The sequence below is a fragment of the Stegodyphus dumicola genome, chromosome X2 (genome assembly GCF_044657685.1).
Source record: "Stegodyphus dumicola isolate Sdum_Otavi_A_Nest chromosome X2, ASM4465768v1".
Taxonomy (NCBI): Eukaryota; Metazoa; Arthropoda; class Arachnida; order Araneae; family Eresidae; genus Stegodyphus; species Stegodyphus dumicola.
Genome location: NC_140781.1, coordinates 90002784 through 90022490, shown reverse-complemented (window position 1 = coordinate 90022490; position 19707 = coordinate 90002784). Strand labels below are relative to the sequence as shown.

General features: G+C 34.9%; 1 protein-coding gene across 2 annotated transcripts in view; it reads left to right on the top strand.

The window, feature by feature from the left end:
* The window catches only part of LOC118196228 (beta-1,4-mannosylglycolipid beta-1,3-N-acetylglucosaminyltransferase brn-like), a 44262-nt gene extending 28839 nt beyond the window's left edge, over window positions 1-15423 (top strand). For both annotated transcript variants that reach the window (XM_085809200.1, XM_085809199.1), the window contains exon 4: window positions 13262-15423. The gene's annotated coding sequence lies outside the window, so the exon portion shown is untranslated. The remainder of the gene's footprint in view (window positions 1-13261) is intronic.
* The last annotated feature ends 4284 nt before the right edge of the window (window positions 15424-19707 follow it).

The window sequence follows — 19707 nt, the reverse complement described above, 5'->3', positions numbered from 1 at the left end:
GGAAAGCGAAAATACTCAAATTAAAAATCTTACGGGAATCGATTTAGACAACTTGAAATTGTCAGTTATTATAAAAATTAAAATCTGTTGCGATATCGGATGTGTACGAAAATTTAATTAAAACGCTATGGTTAGAAAACTTGCCGGATTCTATGCGTAATATAATACTTTGTAAGGATTATGTTAATTTTATTAACAGTTAAATTTTAAGTCAAAGTTCCTTTCCTGTCAAATTCTTAACTTCAACTTACTACCTCCGGCCAGAACGTAGTTTTTGGAATTTGCTGAATATTTAATGAGAAGAAGCGATAGTTAAACCACGAAGTTACTTACTGAGCAGGAGAGAGAGAAACAGAGTTTCTGAACTACGCGCGTCTGCCTTTTTGGCCGCTCTCTCTCTCAAAGCTGTTTTACGCTCGGCCGTACTCAGGCCCTTGCTAAGCTTCGTAGTAAAATAAGTTAAGGGGCCAACTCTCATTGAACCTTGATAGCTTTGGCTATACTTAGTTAGTTAATCTTGGTTTTAGTTTAATTCTTAGTCTTTTAAGTTCAAGTTCAAAGTGCGGACTTTATTTGTTCACTCCCAGGCGGAGTTTTGTTAAATCTTATAGAAATAATAAAGGGTTATTTACCCTTCTCTCTTGTTGTTTCCTGTCTTCGAGCTCTAGCGATTATTCGCTTATCAGTTCCTAGGTTCCTCACTTCCAACATTAACTTAGAATTTCAAGTGAGGGACCTTACAATTGGCGCCCGAAAATAATTCTAAACGGACCATGTCGTTAGAGTCCGGGAAGTTTACGTTGACCCCTTCGACCTTTCAGGTCCCTACAACATCCACGAATCCAGTAGAAGGGTTTGGAATCCTCGTGGAAACGCTGCATGCAGCCATGAAACCAACAGCCACTTTCGATGGCAAGGGCTCAGTCCTGACATTTTTGGAGCAACTAGACCTACATTTCGCCTTACACCCTGTGAATCAGCTACAAAATTGATCATCGCTACGACAGCCTTAAAAGGTCAAGCCCTTAGCTGGCAGAAGAGTATAGGAAAGTTCTTGTTGAGAGACCCAGGATCTGAATCATATAACTGGGAAAATTTTAAATCTGCATTAATAAAACCATTTCCAGTTGTTAAAGATCGTGCGAAGCTTGAATCAGAATTGTATAGTAAATACCAAGGCGGTTTCGAGGATTTGACACAGTTCATTTTAAGAAAAGTTCATATTTTTAATCTATTATACGGGAAAAGGCCCGATAAAGAAATGATCGAACTAATTCTACCGCGTCTTCTACCGTCAGCGCAAGATTTTCTCGAAGTGCGTAATCCGCAAACATTGGAAATTCTGTTCCAGCTTGCAATGAAATTTCAAAGTAGAAGAAACGCAGAGAAAGCGCGTGCAAGTCCGTTTGGCCAGTACTCAAGATTTACTCTCCAAAAGAAACCACAAGTTCAGTACAAGGCATATCGGCAGACGGGAAAAAGTGAAAAGTTTAATAGCAAGAGCGCAGATAAATCTAAGGGCGGTGGATATAAAAATCAGCGAAAAGAGGCGGCAGGAAACCAGACTTTAAACGCAAACCGGTGATCGAGAAGGGGCAACGGTCACCGAGTGGGACAGAAGACCTCTCAGAAATTTGTCTAAATACAGTCGTAGTACAAAATCTTGCTATGCCGGAGGTACAGATTTTGGTAAATAATGTACCAACCACTGCACTCCTGGACACATGGGGCACAGTGTTCATTCCTATCGGAAAATTTTTTCAAAAAACATTTTCGTCGTTACAGACTGTTTAAAGCCACGGGACAGAAAGTAATTGCCGCCCAAGGCAAACAGTGCGAATGTTTGGGGAAAACCGCACTGCATGTTCAGATTAAAAACGAGGTCCTAAAAATTAATTTTTTAGTCGTGAAAAATTTACTCACATCAGTGATATTGGGGATCGATTTTTTTACGCGCATCCGGCGCAAATCTTTAATTTTCAGAATTCTACGTTTCAGGTGCACATGGACCCGGTACAAGAAGGTGAAGTTTCCATGCCGGAATTGAAACTAGAACATTTGAATTTGGAAGAGAAAAAGAAAATTGAAGGATTGGTTAGAAAATTTAATTCTTTGTTTAACGAAAAACCTGGGTTTTGTCAGGTAGTTAGTCATTCCATAGACAGGGGGAATGCCCCTCCAGTCAGGTCAAAACCTTACCGGTACGATAAAGTAAAAGAAGAAATTTTGGAAACCCATATAAAAACTATGTTAAAGAATAAAATAATTGTACCAAGCACGAGCCCTTACGCAAGTCCGGTGGCCTTTGTAGAAAAAAGAACGGGCTACCGCCTGAACACCCGGACGCGTATAGGTTTGCAGTTGATTATCGTAAGTTAAACAGTATAACAAAATATCCCACATATCCCCTACCAATAATTGATGAAATCATCAGAAACATTCGCTCGACTAAATTAGTGACAACCCTAGACCTCACGTCGGGTTACTTTCAATTAGCCGTGAAGCCGGAGGATGTCCAGAAGATCGCGTTTATAACAAAGTCAGGCGTCTATGCCTTTTTAAGAATGCCCTTTGGTTTGAGCGGAGCGCCAGCTACGTTCCATAAAGCTATGGACATAGTCTTAAAGCCAGTTGTAGGTAAAAGTACAATAATGTATCTTGATATCATAGTTACCAGTGAAACATTAGAGGAACATTTGAAACATCTGGAAGAAGTTTTTTCTTTACTTAACGAGGCCGGTTTCAAAATAAATAAAAGTTTGCGGCGAAGGAATTACGATACCTCGGGTACAAAATCTCGAATAAGGGAATAGAGACTGATGATTCAAAAATTAAGGCAATTAAAAGTTATCCTCCCCCAAATACGGCTAAGAAATTGTCTTCATTTTTGGGCTTATGTTCGTATTATAGAATGTTCATAAAAGACTTTGCGAAAATAGTTGAGCCTCTTCTAGTGCTAAAAAGAAAGAAAAGTAGATTTTCTTGGACAGCCGAAGCGAACACCGCGTTTGAACATCTAAAGAATGCCCTAATCAATGCCCCAGTCCTTAAATTCCCAGAAGGCGAGCAAGGTCTAGAAATTTCAGCGGATGCATCCGATTATGCAGTTGGAGCGGTGCTCACCCAAAATGGGCAACTTATAGCTTTCTTTTCGAAAACCTTGAATGCTACGCAAAGGAACTATTCCGCTACTGAGGGAGAAACGCTCGCTGTGTTATTAGCAGTTCAGAAGTTTCGTGTCTACTTCGGAAGTTCACCGATAACGGTCTACTCATATCATGCGGCAGTGGGTCGCTTGTATTCAGGAAAAAATTTATCGCCTCGCTTGATACGTTGGACTTTAAAATTACAAGAGTTCAACTTAATTATAAAACACACTCCGGGAAAGAAAAACTTGGTCGCCGATGCCCTTTCGCGAATAAAAATTGATGAAGAGGGAAACACTATCAAGTGTGCCATGCTCACCTCAAGAGTTATTGAGTCCCGTGAAACAATAATCGAAGAATTAAAAAAAGGACCCAGAGTTTAAAGATATTTACGCATACTTGGAAGACCCTGAAAAATTTGAACATATAGATTTAATAGCTATTCGCAATAGGGCACAGCATTACGAAATAATCGACAAATTGTTATTTTACACAAAAGTAACTGATGAAAATCAGGAATACCGACCAGTAATCCCAGCGAGTCTACGTCTAAGTATCTTAGAGGAGTTGCACGATCTACCTTCTGCAGCAAATTTCGGGATACGAAAAACACTAAAGAGGGTACGCGAAGCGGTTTATTTTCCGCAATTACAGAAAGTTGTTACGGCGTATGTTAAGTCGTGTCATATGTGCCAATTAATAAACGATGTTAATTACAGCCCGGCCGGGTATTTAAAAAACATAAAGACCACTTTTCCAAACGAAATATTTGGAATAGATTTGCTAGGACCCTACCCTAGGACAAAAATAAATAAAAACAGATATCTTTAACAATCGTTGACTATTTTTCAAAATGGGTAGAAATAGTCCCTCTTAAACGAGCTTCAGCTAAAATAGTCGCAAATTCGTTCTTAAATAAATATATATTAAAATACGGTGCCCCACTAAAAGTAATATCAGATAACGGAAAACAGTTTGTTAGTAGTATATTTAAAAATTTGTGCACAGGACTTGGCATACGCCATCTAAAAATGGTACCATATAGATCGCAGTCGAATATAGCGGAATGCGTAAATAAGAATATTGTGAAAATTATCAGGGGATATGTAAGGCTACAAGCGCCATACCAGTAAGGCTACAAGCGCACAGAAAAGGAGAAAGTTAGCGCCGACAGATCAACGAGTCACAATCGATGAGGCTGCAAAAACTCAAGTGCCATCAACCACACGAGGGAGGCCTGCTAACAAGGTTCCAGGAAAGGAGAAAATTCAACGACGAATTAAAACTAAAAGTACAGCACAGTTTCCAGCATCAACAACTACAAGGCAGACCCAAGGAGGACTAGCGTGCAGACCGAAAAGCCAGAAAAGACCTGTAGACACAACCGTGCCGGAGCAACAAGTTAGAAGGGCCAAGAGAAGATGCAAAGACCCTGAAGGACGGAGAGCCCCACCGGAGTAAAAACGGAAATTGGCATTCCAGAATCCACAACCTGCCCGCAAGAGTCCCAGATTCCTACATAAAGGGGAAAAATGGAAAGCACTGGAACTAAATGGAACGGAACATCAAGAAGAAGAGTGGAGGTTATCAGGTTTTCTACATTTGATCAGTTCTGTAAAGACAGGATGCAGAAGTACAGAAAAAGATAAGTGAAAATTTCTTTGCTAATTTTTCCTTGAAGTTCAAATTATATCATATTGTTATAAGTTGCTAAATATGTTGAGAAAACTTAAATCGCAGATAGCGATATCTTGATTGTAAATGTTCGTAAGCATAGATTTTTATGTTAGTAATTTGGCGAGAAGCTACTAGCGTTAAATACTTTTTGTTAAGAACTCGCAAGTTGCGAGAAGTAAATTCTGAATAAATTTAGTCGGAAGACTATTGGAATACAAAAATATGTTAACGTAAAGTTAAGATTTCGTGTAAATTTTGGTAAAGTGTAATTAAGCAACTATGACTGTTGATGTAAAATGAATTCAAAAGTGATGTGTAAATATTTAAACGATCATGTTCATGTAGAAATGTTTGATCGTCGTGTTGAAATATCGTAAAGATTAAAAGTACATAGAAAATAAATTTTTATTTCTGTATATGGGAGTTACGGAAGAATGGAATATTGATATATATGTGTTTAATGTTAGGCTCTCCAGTTAACACGTTTAAAAGTAAAATATAAGCTTTTGCTTACTACAGTAGGAAACAGTTTTCGTGTAGGGAGTCTTGGCAGGTCTAGTGTGTCAAATTTAACAAAGTTAGGTGTTGTATAGCGGTATTTTGTTCGCGGTAACACAACATAGAAGACCCTAAGTACATTTCAGTACATTTGCTGGAGAGCATGGATGAAATAAATCTGTAGTATGAATAAAAGTGCATAAGGACCAAATGATGAATTAAAAGCGTAAAGCTAGGATTTAAAGTAAAGTTTTGTAAAATGCATTACTAATGACATTTCCTTCCAGATATGGAAGGATCAAGACCTGAAATAAGTCTAGCTGAATAAAGAATCTATATAGGAAGAAGATGTATGTCAAGATATAATGTCCAGAAAGGACACATTGTAAATTTTATTTTTCCTAGCTTTAGTCTAGCTTTTAGAATTGTTGTAAAGTTGGCCCTAAAAACGAAACTTTAAAGTCATTTAGTTAATGTAAAAGTTGGAAGAGTGTAGTTAATGTCAGTTTTCAGACTTTAAAGTCTTAAACAAGGTCGTTTTGAGACCTTATTTTTCGAGTATTTAAAGTCTGGTCGGAAGCTATGTAAGGATTATGTTAATTTTATTAAAAGTTAAATTTTAAGTTAAAGTTCCTTTCCTGTCAAATTCTTAACTTCAACTTACTACTTCCGTCCAGAACGTAGTTTTGGAATTTGCTGAATATTTAATGAGAAGAAGCGGTAGTTAAACCACGAAGTTACTTACTGAGCAGGAGAGAGAGAAACAGAGTTTCTGAACTACGCGCGTCTGCCTTTTTGGCCGCTCTCTCTCTCAAAGCTGTTTTACGCTCGGCCGTACTCAGGTCCTTGCTAAGCTTCGTAGTAAAATAAGTTAAGGGGCCAACTCTCATTGAACCTTGATAGCTTTGGCTATACTTAGTTAGTTAATCTTAGTTTAAGTTTAATTCTTAGTCTTTTAAGTTCAAGTCCAAAGTGCGGACTTTATTTGTTCACTCCCAGGCGGAGTTTTGTTAAATCTTATAGAAATAATAAAGGGTTATTTACCCTTCTCTCTTGTTGTTTCCTGTCTTCGAGCTCTAGCGATTATTCGCTTATCAGTTCCTAGGTTCCTCACTTCCAACAGTAACTTAGAATTTCAAGTGAGGGACCTTACAACTTGTTGGTGATCATGGCTGACAAAATTCAAGATATGACGCCTTCTAAAGAGATTTGTGGTGTATCAACAGCTAGTAATTTCTCGAATAAAGAACTCTTAATGAAAACTCAATCCCTTGAACAGCGAATTACCGAAATGATTGTTCATTATACAAAGAGACCACGATTTAAAAACAACGCTCGGTCCCGCAGACTATCTAGCAGTACTTCTAGGAAAAGATCCTAGAGGATGTAAAGGAATCGAGACAACATCGTTGTAGATACGTTATCTAGAATTGAAGACATTTCTTTGATCGACTATGACAAAATTGCAGATGAACAAATTATGGATAAAGAATTGCAAAATTTGAAGACATCAGCAATTTCCCTGAACTTCAAGCAGTATCCGCTACCTTCTGGGAAGGAAGGCTTTGTGGTGTGAAACTTCAACGAATAATATCAGACCATATATCCCTGATAGTTATCGCAAGAAAATGTTTCATCAAATGCATAATTAGCCCATCCTGGCATTAAGTCATCTGTAAAACTCTTATCGTCAAAATTTATTTGGCTAAGTATCCGTAAAGATGTACAGCTTTGGACTCGATCTTGCATTTCTTGCCAAAAAAGTAAAATTGATCGGCACACAAAATCAAGTGTCGGTGATTTTCAACTGCCCTCAGAAAGATTTTGTGACGTGCATATTGATCTCATTGGACCCCTACCACCATCAAATGGGAATATTTACTGTCTCACTTGCACTAACCGGTACTCTAACTGGATGGAAGAGATTCCACTTAACAACGTTTTAGCAGACACAGTTGCCAAAGCATTTTATTCTAACTGGATTTCAAGATTTGGAACGCCATGTCGCCTAGTCACAGATCGTGGAGCATAGTTTAGTTCAGAGTTGTTCAACAACCTATCAAAAATGTGTGGAATAAAATTGCAACATACAGCGGCTTACCACCCCCGAGCAAATGGGAAGATCGAGCGCCTCTATAGATCTCTCAAGACCGCACTTATAGCACACAATATCCTGGCCTGGAGCGAAACACTTCCAACTGTTCTTCATGGATTACGCACAGCTATGCAAGAAGACTGCATACACCATTGCTCAAATGGTTTATGGACAAAATATAGGATTACCCGGAGAATTTTTCCACGATAGCACAACTCCTACACCACCTGATATTTTTGTGAAACAGCGAAAAAAAAACTATGGAACAAATTGCACCAAGAAAAAATATTCGTCCCTAAAGACTTGAAAACAACATCACATGTGTTTATTCAGAAAGATAGAGTTAGAAAGCAATTAGAACCTTCTTACGATGGTCCTTTTTAAGTGAAACAGAAAAGAAAAATATTTTATAGTAAAAATCAGTCACAAAGATGTTACAGTGTCTATTGATAGATTAAAGCCTGCATATTTCTTGCAAACACTAGATGTTACTACGAACTAACCAACAACGTCAATAAGACAACCTGTCAAACCTCCAACAGACTTACCTCCTAAAATTAACAAGTTTCCTGCAAAACAGTTGCGTATAGGAAGGAGAATAAAACCCCTGTGCGATTTCGGGATTAGCATTTACATGTATCAATAATATTTTTTATAAATAGTGTTTTAAAGTTAATAATATACTCTACCGTAACTTAGTTGCTGGGAAGGGAGTACTGTTGTGGCTTAAACGTATACAGAAATTTTAAATACTGATTAATATCATTTTATTTGTTTTTTGCAGTTTTGAGAATGGCAACAAAAAGATTGTTCACTTTTGTTGTTCTTGGAATTGTTTACATTTGAGAAAAACGATAATAAAGATTATTTTTGATTTAAAATGTGGATTAACGTTATTTGAAGAAACGGAGTTCTAATTATAAAGATTAATTTGGAGTCAGGAGCCAATAAATACTAAAAGTATTTTGCATGCTTGAAATATTTGCTTTGAATGAAAGAGTAGTCTATGTTACTTATGAATTGTACTAAAAGAAAGTAAAGATTAATTTAGAATGAATGTAAAGTAAAATGTTAGGCTCTCCAGCCAAGTTAATTTTCACTAGTGTTAGCACCTCAGGCGGAGATTTGATTGTAGGGTGTCTGTCTAAGATCTAGTTGATTTAATTCTAACAAGGCCAACTTATACTCAAGGCCTGCCAGACTGAACGAAATTCCGTTTCCCAGTTTTTAGTGGCTTTCGCGAAATTTATCACTAGGTGGCGCTCGCATTCTGCTACACTTTTGCTATAATTTCACTATTTGTAACGTGGCTCGTTATTACCAAAAAGTGTATTTTATTAAAAAGTATCGCTGTTTACTGATAGTAACATATTGTTGCGTGCCATACTGCAATTCCGACCACAGGAAAACCAAAAATGTGTCTTTCCATAAATTTCCCGGAGAGGAATCTCTGTGAAAGAAAGATGGATCAAGATCATATCTCGAAAACGTAAAGTTACTGCTGTTTAACATTTAGCAAATGCAAGTAATGGAAAATTGAGTGTTGTTCAAAATATGTTATTTGTATTTAAATTTTTTAAAATTTCATTTGTTAACAAAATCCACTGTGATAAGCTGAAAGTGATAATTTTATTTGATTATTTCGCACGGTTCTACCTACAATCTTATAAATGTAGAAAGAAATAAACTTATGAAAATGACGAACTTTTCGAATTATAACTGCTACATACCTTAAAATTATCGGTAGTTTAAAATTTTATATTTTCATCAATTTATTAGTTTCTTTCAGTGTTCTAATTTATTTCCTAGTATCCTAGCCTTACATAATGACATACATTTAGGATTACTTAACTTTAAGAATAATTGAAAGTAATTGGATAAATTTGTCAAGTAAAACTGATTTATCGATATATATATATACCGCTAAATTTGTATATTCTTTTTCCGAAAAATTTATTGAAAGAGTAAAATTAAGTAATAAATGTATGTACGTGTTTCATTTACACATTCTAAAATGATGATCGAAAATAAGTATTCTGAATATGAAATATGAAATTATGTAACGTATACATAAAAAAGAATTTAAATAATTTGTGAGCTCATATGTTATCAAATTATATTTTATATATATATGCCTATGTATGCATACAAACACATACTGATAGGACTTTACAGTAAAGACAACGAGAAAAGTCTTTAGTTACAAGCATTTTTGCATAATTTTTATTTCTAAACCATTATTAAAGTTAGGTATACAAGTATATAATTTGTTGGAGCTGTGGTCGTATAATTGGCATCTCAAATTTTACATCCATCATCTGATAGTCATTAAGAAATTATATATTGTTTGGTGAGTATATTTTGGAATTTTAGATTTCTTTCAAAAGAACAATCATTAAACTTAATTTATAAAACTCTAAGTATTGTAGTTAAATTATCTTTTGACTAAAAGTTACCAGCGGCTAAAATATTTTTCATATTTCTCTTTTATGAAAAGCAGCATAAGTTTGTTTCAACTAAAATTACTGCTGCTCTTAATGAAAACTGCCATCTGGTGAATAACCTTGGTGCATATAATAGTGGTGGAACAAAAATGATATATAATATTTACCAAGTTACCAATATAAAGATGTCAATTTACTTGTAAAAATTTTAGGTTCTTTTAAATTTTGCTGTTTTGTTTAAATCTTTGATTTAAAAGAAAATTTAGATATTTTATTACATGCTTTCGATGATATCGAATTACTTGATATTCATTATTTTAAGTTTCAAAATTTTATATATGATTAATGTTATGTAGGTATGATATGCATATAGATTTGAACTAAATCGTGCATGTTTTCGGGTTGTATCTATTCTGTCAAAGATTTAAAACACATGCCTGTACATAATGAACAATACTTACATTAATCTCTTTAAATGAAATTAATTGTATTAATGTACTTATTAAAGTGAACAGCAGCTGTCTATTAATGTACTTTATTTAAATGAAATTATTGTAGTAACATTGATTCTATAGTGTTTGTGCATCTGATACTGTTATTTTCAAAACTTTGTGTGCAACTCTATTCTGATTAATGTGGAATAGGAATGGTATACATGGATTTCTATCAACTAACTGCATGTACTTAATGTATCAAGGTTTTAGATGGCACTCATGTGCATGTGTGTTTAATAGTGATAATATTGCTTTGTGAAATTCAGTAATTTTATTTCTTGTATACGTTATTCTTGATATTGAACTACATCAGTATCTCACACGACCAGCCATAAAATTTTGTGTGCGTCATTCTGATTAATGTGGTATGTGGGTAAAAATGCCTAGCTGTTGTATATATTTAAGGGCTATACTTAATAAGCTTGCTTTTTTCCTAACTTTATAATCATATATGATTAAAATTGCGTATATACCTCATTGCACTTAGTTCTAAAATTCCACGTTCTGCTTATTTAAATCTAAAATATTTGTGCATCTGACACTGTTATTTTCAAAACTTTGTGGGCTACTCTATTCTAATTAATGTGGAATAGGAATGGTATACATGGATTTATGTCAACTAGCTGCATGTACTTAATGTATCAAGGCTTTAGATGGCACTCATGTGTATGTGTGTTTAATAGTGATAATGTTGCTTTGAGAAATTCAGTAATTTTTTTTCATGTACACATTATTCTTGTATTACGACATCATTCTATTACTACATCAGTATTTCACACTACCAGACATAAAATATTATACACGTCATTCTGATTAATGTGGTATATTGGCAAAAATGCCTAGCTGCTGTATATTTAAGGGGTACATTTAATAAGCTTGCCTTTTTGCCTAACTTTATATGCCTCTTTATCTAAAATTATGTATATACCTCATTCTACTTAGTATTGTGGGTATGTGTGATGGATATATTATTTATATTCAGCCATTGAAAGTTTTCAAATTTTATCCTTGATATACAGAACTAAAATTTTTCTTAAGTATATATTATGAGAGTTATTATGTTGCTTTGTTGTGCTGTTAAAATATATTTTATAATGCATGTGTCTCTTTTTCTTTATAAAAAACTGAGATCAATAGCTTTCTCAAAAATTTCATTTTTCATTGGAAAAAATTCAAGATTTTCTAACACTGAAAATGTAAATTGCGGCATACACTTAATTAAATTTCTAATTTTTTAATGTTAACATTAATGAAATATAAAATACAAATGAAACTCGAAGAGAAACCCACTTGTGTAATATTAAAATTAACCAAAAAAGCAACTTTAGGTTGGAGTTTCATTCAAAATCTATGCCAAAATAAGATTGCTTTTTTTTTTTTTTTTTTTTTCACTAACAATTTTAATCTTGCTTTGAATATCTGCAATGTTGCAAATACTGCACAGAGGTCTAAATCAGCGTTATTTAAACGTATATTATTTAAGATTTCCTAAAACAGTTATTTGATAATAATTTTAAAAAATTCTTCAGTGCATAAAATTTAATCACTTTAAGTAATATTTTTACTCCTATGTCATGGAAACAGATGTACAAATTTTAGATCATGATCATGATCATAATGTATTAATATGTAATAGAGGCTACTAAATTATTTTTTGGCCCAGGACAACCGATAGAAATATTTTGAAAATTTTACACCGAAGTAGTATATGTTCTGAAGCTATCTGCTAACTTCTTACTATATAAATAATTGAAGAATAAGGTACCGTATTTATGCGAATCTAATGCGCATCCCCATTTTAAAACTTTAAATAATAAAAAAATTGTTTGTCGGCGAATGTAATGCGCACCAATAGTATGAGGAATTTATTGAATCTTTAGTTGCAAACAGTGCCAATTTCTGTTGCCGCCACAAGCGAATATTGCTCTCAGCTACGTTGAACTCTCTCCCTGCCTTTCTATTGCCATTTTTTTCACCATAAAGAATTACTTTACGTTTGAAAGTAGCGTCATATGACATTCTTCTCTGTTTGCCCTCCATTTCGTGACTACGTACTCTGCAGTTTGTATCCTCTATGCAATAATGTGTCAACGATAAATGTAACGGTAAATGTAGTCGAGAAATACAGTAATCCATTGTTACAATTTAAATTTGGTTGACGTCATCGGCGAACTTTGCACTCGAATCTAATGCGCCATCGAATCTAATGCGCACCCCAATTTTGAATACTTCATTTGGCCAAAAACGATGCGCATTAGATTCGCGTAAATACGGTATATGCTTTAAATTACTTTTAAATTAGAATAAATAGCTGTAATGCATACAATTCAGAATAGCGCATGTCTAGATGCAAGCAAGAATTAAAATCGAGGTCAAATAGCTGATGTTTATATATGGAAGAAAAAGTGGGTTAGCTTAAAATTTCATGTTTTTCTTCTAATTAAAAGTATTTTTATTAAAAAGAAACCAACAATATCTGACTATTACGGATTAATCGTTTTTAAACTTTGCCATATTACAAGACAGAATTCGTTTTTGGTGCATTTCCGCTCACTGTAAACACTGCAAAGTGTAGCAGAAGAGTAGCGCCATCTTGCGGTTAGTAGGAACATCACGAAGGCCACCGAAAACACAAAAGAATATTTTCACACTGGCAGGCCTTGAGTATAAGTTGGCTTTGATCCTAAACAAGTAAATGTGGGGAGTCAGTAAGTGTTGTACTCGTTGTACATAAAGCACGCTCGCATTTTACAGTACACAATGCTGGAGAGCAAGGAGGATTCTTAATGTGGGTAGAAAGATTGAAATGAGTAAATGTAGGAAAGGTTGAACTGTTTTAAAAAAAAATGTTGAAAGTGTGGTAGTGTAATCTATGTTTAAGCACATACTAAAATATTTTCTTTCCAGATACTTGGAAGGAGAGAGGACAAGAAATGCTAAAGAAGATATTGTAATTATGTGCCACATTGTCCATCTGTAAAACCTTAAATTTAGTTAAGATGTAGATTAAGATTGTGAAGATGAACTCACATGTAGATTTAGAATTTACACTCATGTCCATAAATTAAGGATAATGCAAAATCAGGGAAAAGAAGAGTTAGAAGCAAAACAAATTTGACTTATTTCTAAAGCTTATTTATTAAACAAAAGGTAAAGAGCCAAAAAAAAAAAAAAAAAAATGCTATATGTTTGATATTATTAAAAAAATTAGCGATTTTTTCTCTCTGGAGCAAATTACAAAAAACACCTATTTACAAAAAACCAATATTACATGGTTGGTATGATTGTTAATACATTGTATGTCTCCCAGACGATGCAATACAGTCCGTACAACGCCTAGGCATGCTGAGTATCAAATTATCGATCTGATCTTGGGGGATATTACACCACTCAAAAGGCAATGTTCTCCGAAGTTCCGGTAGACATGTAGGAGGAGGTTGACGGGCTGCAACTCGTCGGCCAAGCATGTCCAACATGTGCTCTACTGGATTCAAGTCCGGTGAGAATGCTGGCCAGTCCATACGGGTGATATCCTCCGATTGAAGGCATTCGCTTACGATGTTTGCACGGTGGGGACGGGCGTTGTCATCCATAAACAAAAATTGTGCGCCCGTGGCGCCCCGAAACAAACGTACATGTTGTTCCTGAATGACGACCCTATAGATTTGGCTTGTCATGGTTCCAATTTGAACATGCAGGTCAGTTATGGAACCCACAATAATTCCACTCCAAACGAGCACTCCTGCACCACCGTAACGGTGTCGTTCAATGATGTTTTCTTGGTGGTAACGGGTACCTGGAGCTCTCTATATGAAAGTCCGGCGAGAATCAGACTGCAAGCTAAACCTGGACTCGTCGGAAAACATCACACAAGCCCACTGTTGCGGTGTCCACAATGCATGCTCTCTACTCCAGGCTAACCGCAGGCGACAGTGAGTTGCAGTAAGTGGAACGCATCTGACAAGTCTACGAGCATATAGACCAATCTGCCCTAAGCGTCTGTACACGGTCTGTCTTGAAATTGTCGTACCAATGGCTGAAGAGAGCTGACGAGACAGGTCTGAGGCTGTGCTCCGCCTGTTTCTTTTGGCAGTAACTGCCAAATACCGGTCCTCATTTGGCGTTGAGACTCTGGGGCGACTTGTGCTGTAACGTCTACTCACATTACCATCATCTTGGAATCGTTGCCAAAGCCTGGAGATGACATTCTGGGCAATTCCAAGTTCATCTGATACTTCCAGTTGGGTGCGCCCACATTCAAGACGGCCGATAATTCTACCACGTAAAAAATCATCCAAATGCGTCCTTTGTGTCATAACTATTCGGTTATTGCACTGAAATGCTTATAAAGCGCCTGCGAACAATTTTACTTCTTTGCCTGTATTCCTTATATATCACTCTCTTACACTCTCGTCATTGTGACGTACCATTGGTGTCATCTGGTTACTTCCTGAAATTTGCATATGGTTCTTGAAGATGTGTGTAGTGATTTTATAGGTGATATATTTTTTTTAGAGTTCGATTTCCGCGTGACTCCGAATTATCCTTAATTTATGGACATGAGTGTAAATATCTTATCCAGGCCTTTTTATGCGAGAGTTAAATTCTGGCGAGGGAAGGTGTAGGGTTTTCCTTATTTTGCATAACAAATTTATTTGAAGTTTGATAGCTGTACTGAACTTCTCAACTTCGCCTCACATTCTCTCGCCAGGATGTAAATTTAAAGTTAAATGAAGTGCGTGTTTAAACGGGTGAATCTCTTAGTTTACTCAGAGCGTGTTTTCGCTAGCCAGCACACGTTACGTTGTTGTTTCGCTGTTACGCTCTTGGCCATATCAGATTTATCATCATACCTGTTAGGTTTTTGTAAGTCCACCTGTTAGGCGTAACTTAAGTGCTATCTAGCACTATTTATTTTGGGTTGGACTTAAATCATATTCTACGTTTTTAGTTAAATCATATTCTACGTTTTTAGTTTTCACCGCAAGTTTGACGGTGCCTATGTAACGCACGAAGACCGTGCCTTTCTATTAACTACTTTGAATTAATAAAGAGTTATTTTCACCCTTCTTCTGAGTTGGTAGTTTCTTCACGCCTGTACGAGAATTCGCCAGGTCATTTTAGGATCTAATCTAGTTTATGTTGAACTAGAGAGAACGACCCTATAACCTTTAGTATGCATAAGGTAGTTAGGAAAACATTTTTTAGACATAAACATTGCTTGTATTACCCTAAATTTTCATTTGTATTTTAAAATACACAGTGCCATTTCCATTATCTATTTCTGCTTCATTACCTTTAAAAAGAGAAAAGAAAAGAAAAAAAGATGGGGATTATCTTAAACTGTGACAAATTGTATTTTGAATGTATCTTAAATTTACCATTTAATATTTTAGACAACATTTTGTACAATATTTATGTTTGATGATGAATGCTCTTCCATTAATGGAAACATAGCAATAAGTTTTTGTGTTTAAACATATTAAGTTATTAAATTAAAATTCCTGTGTTTAATTAAATTTATGTTTTAATTCCATCTTTAACAACAGCTAAAAGATATATGAATTTAGATTCTTGCCACAGACCCACTGAAAAGTCATAAACTCATTGGCAACTTTGAAGAGCATTTACAAACTCACTGGCGCGTTAGGAGAGGAATGTTTGTTTGCATATCTTTAAATTTATTTCAACGATGCATCCACCACCGCCTATTGAATGTAAAAACATTGTCTTGTACGGAAAAAGAAGAATGTAAGAACATTCTGCTTTTCCCTACAAGACACGCATAATTGTACGCTTTTTTTCACCCTTTTTCTCCTTATAAATCTTTTCACTCAAATGCAAGAAATCAGAAAATTGCAGAATTTAGGCACTAGAATCCTAAAAGGAGAAAGGAAAGAGAAGCATATGATGCTTTTTATGCATGTAGAAAGCTACGTCGCCAAAGATTTCACCAGAGACAATTGAAACTGCAGTACGTCGTTCACCCCAATGCTAAAGGGCTGAAATTCCCATAGGATGGGTCATAATCTGCAACCACACTGGTGAAAATACATGTATCTGGTGAAGTGCAAAGTTGTCTGTTAGAATGCTATGTGTATACTTGGGTTGCCACATAAATCCTTTTTAGTGACAGGTGTAGCCACATAAATTCTTCTTCGTAACATGGTGTAGACCATCAGTACTTTTTCATAGCATTTTGGTGAGATTCAGATAGTTAGTACCGAAATTCATCATTTTAGAATTATTTAGAGTAAGTTATGCACTTTGTGAACTGTGATGGACAAAAATTAATATACTGTGCTTAACACAAACCAATCTCCTTTTTTCCACATAATGATTTATCTGCATATATCAGAACTTTACTAATATAGTATGCTTTAGGAATGATTACAATTTCATTCTCTGAGATTTTTGGTATCCAATAACATAGCAGACTGAAACTAGGAAAAACGAACAGTTTTCTGTTTTCATTATTTAGCAAATCAAAGTGACCCATATTTCTAAAATGAGAACATGGCTAACAAAAATGTAATATAAAATTAAATACACAATTAACAGGAGTCAGTTATGGTTATACATAACTGTTACAATCAAATATTTATTGGCACTTAACCACCAAAGAAAACATGCAGGCATCATTGCTGGGAAAGAGCTATCTCTGAAAATCTGAGATGTAATAGATAATCAATAGGTACACTGCGAAAAAAAAAAAAAAAAAAAGCACAATTATCGACAATATCTGTCGTTGTACTGGGCCGATTGACAAAATTCAACTTGCGTTTTTCATATCTCGAAAGCGCGACTTAGGATATGTATTAGATTTATATAATGGTTGGAAAGAAAATGAGTTGCCATACATTAAGAAGTTCGCCAAGTGAATTATTTTTGGTGCAAACGAAAAAAAATACGCCAAGATAAATTTGTGGATTTCTCCGTAAATTTCGCACTAAATTTTACAAAATATTTAGGCATAATTTGAATCGGAGAATGGAAAAAATTAGTATGTTATTTCAGAAAAAGTCCGATTTTGTGTCAAAATACCTATGTTAGAACAATGCTATATATAAATCTAATATAATGTATATCTTAAGTCGCGCTTTCGAGACATAAAAAGGCTTTTTTTTGGGGGGAGGAGGCGTTGTGTACCTTTGTCATAATTTGAATTATTATTTTTAAAGCACATTGATACTTTATTATTTTAAAAGGAAAAAAAAGCTGAACTCACTAGTTTGACTCATTGATTAAGATAACATACATCTGTATGTATGGCTGTTACAGTTATATTATTCTTCAGCTCAGAACTAGGGAAGTGCTACATAGCAACTAATTTTCATATATACTGTTCAATGTTATCTGCGTCAAGGAGTTTTTTAAAGTGACCATTTTGCTTCAGCTACCTTTGGTAGAAAAAATAAGCGGCCCTCGTGTGTTTTGCATAGAACTTTGAAAATAGAAGGATAAATAATATAAATTCATTTTTTCTAGATGAATCTTATTACATAACACCATCAAGGATCACATTCATGTCTGCATCAACAAAATGCCACATTATGTCATGCATTATGCATCCCCATACAGGTCTGAAACCAAGTGTAATCGTATGGTCCATTACATTCCAGTTGCCTTCACGTTTAATGCTCATCGGTGGCCAGGGCAACCTGTATGAGTGCAATGGGCAGCAAGACATAGGAGCGTCAAAATTTTTAGAATTTTGGCAGGAACTGGAAGGCATAATTTGCAAGCAGCAGTTATTGCATTAGGTGATAAAGTGTCTAGCTCTGGCTTCGCTAGCAGCCAAGCGGTAAAGTAGTTGAATACTGATAATTCAACCTGGGGGTTCAAATCCTGGCGAACGAGTTGGCTGCACGTGTGTTTTCGCAGTTTTCCCATGCATGAAATAGATATAAGCCAATTTCTCCATGAAAGTATCTACACCCATAGCCAAGTTACTATGCTGTAATCAAATAATTTTTTTAAAAAATGCCCTTATGTTTAATGTGCAGTTGAACAGTCACCACTGTTTAGGGCTACTGTAAATGATTTATCAGATTTAAAAATTCTAATATTGAAAGTATTACACATATTATAATGATTGAATTCAAGTAAAGAATGAGAAATTATCCAAATTTTCTTTACGTATAACAAATGTTTTGCTGTGTATATTATGTGAGCTCCGGGTATGTATAAAAATGTACTCCTTAGCGTTTGCCCAATGGAAGACTTCAAACGTGTTATATGATGCAGTCTGGAAACTCAGGGTACAAAAAATGTGAAATCAATAACCATTCGGAAGTGGTCTATGCCATCAATGAGACATACATAAAACATTTAATTTTTTAGTTTCTGGTTCATTTCCTTAAACTTATTATTGTATGGTTTACTACTAATAAAAAAGGCAGTGTTTTAAAATCTGATGAATCATTTATTATTGCTTTGAGGTTTTTGAAGCTCATTGCTATCATTATCTTGAGAGGTTGTTTAGAACTAGTGATCAATAAGCAATGTCTGGCACATAACAGAGAACAACTAAATTCCCACCATTTTTTTATTGATCTATTTTTCCCTTGATGTATGATTTCATCAGATCTGTTACTTACTGAATATACCAGGAAAACTAGCACACTACAAGCTACCCATGGCCTACACCAGCTAAACGCTGGTAATAAATGAAATCTCCTTTTCTCACATATTCCAGGTGCACATCCAGTATCTGTTTATCTTTATACAGCAGTTTTATGCAATAGCTGTATGAGGTAGTATATTCGAAGTCTAACTATTTTTTAAACCATGTACTTTAAATCTGATTTGTTTACACGTGTACAGTTTATCCATGTATTAAAAGTTATTTGTATAATGAATGTGGCTTTATCAACTCTCTTCTGTGATGTTACACTTTTAATGGCCGTCAGTATTTTATGATTACAGCAGTTATTATTATTAATGTTAACCAAAAAATGAAATCACCGTGGAAATCTACAAATTAGAAAAACTTCAATTATCGTTTTCTTCTAATATTTGATCTAAAGAAATGTCCCTGCATTGTTTAGATTCATCCACACTCATTCTGAAAACTAATTGAGGTAATTTTTACATATGTGTCTGTTAACAGCCAAATAGTAAGTGCGTTAAGTGTTAATATCAGTCGAACATGTTCGCTGCACTGATGCTTTTCTCAAATGTACACATAACTACTAATAATTTATTCATAGTAAATCGTTAATAGAAGGTTTTACTCTTTGATGAAAGACATTTTACCTCACTTGTCAGCTTTTATGCACTTTTGAAACATACATGTGCATGTCAATTTACATATTTCCTAATTAATATTTCTTTCACTTTATTCATCATTT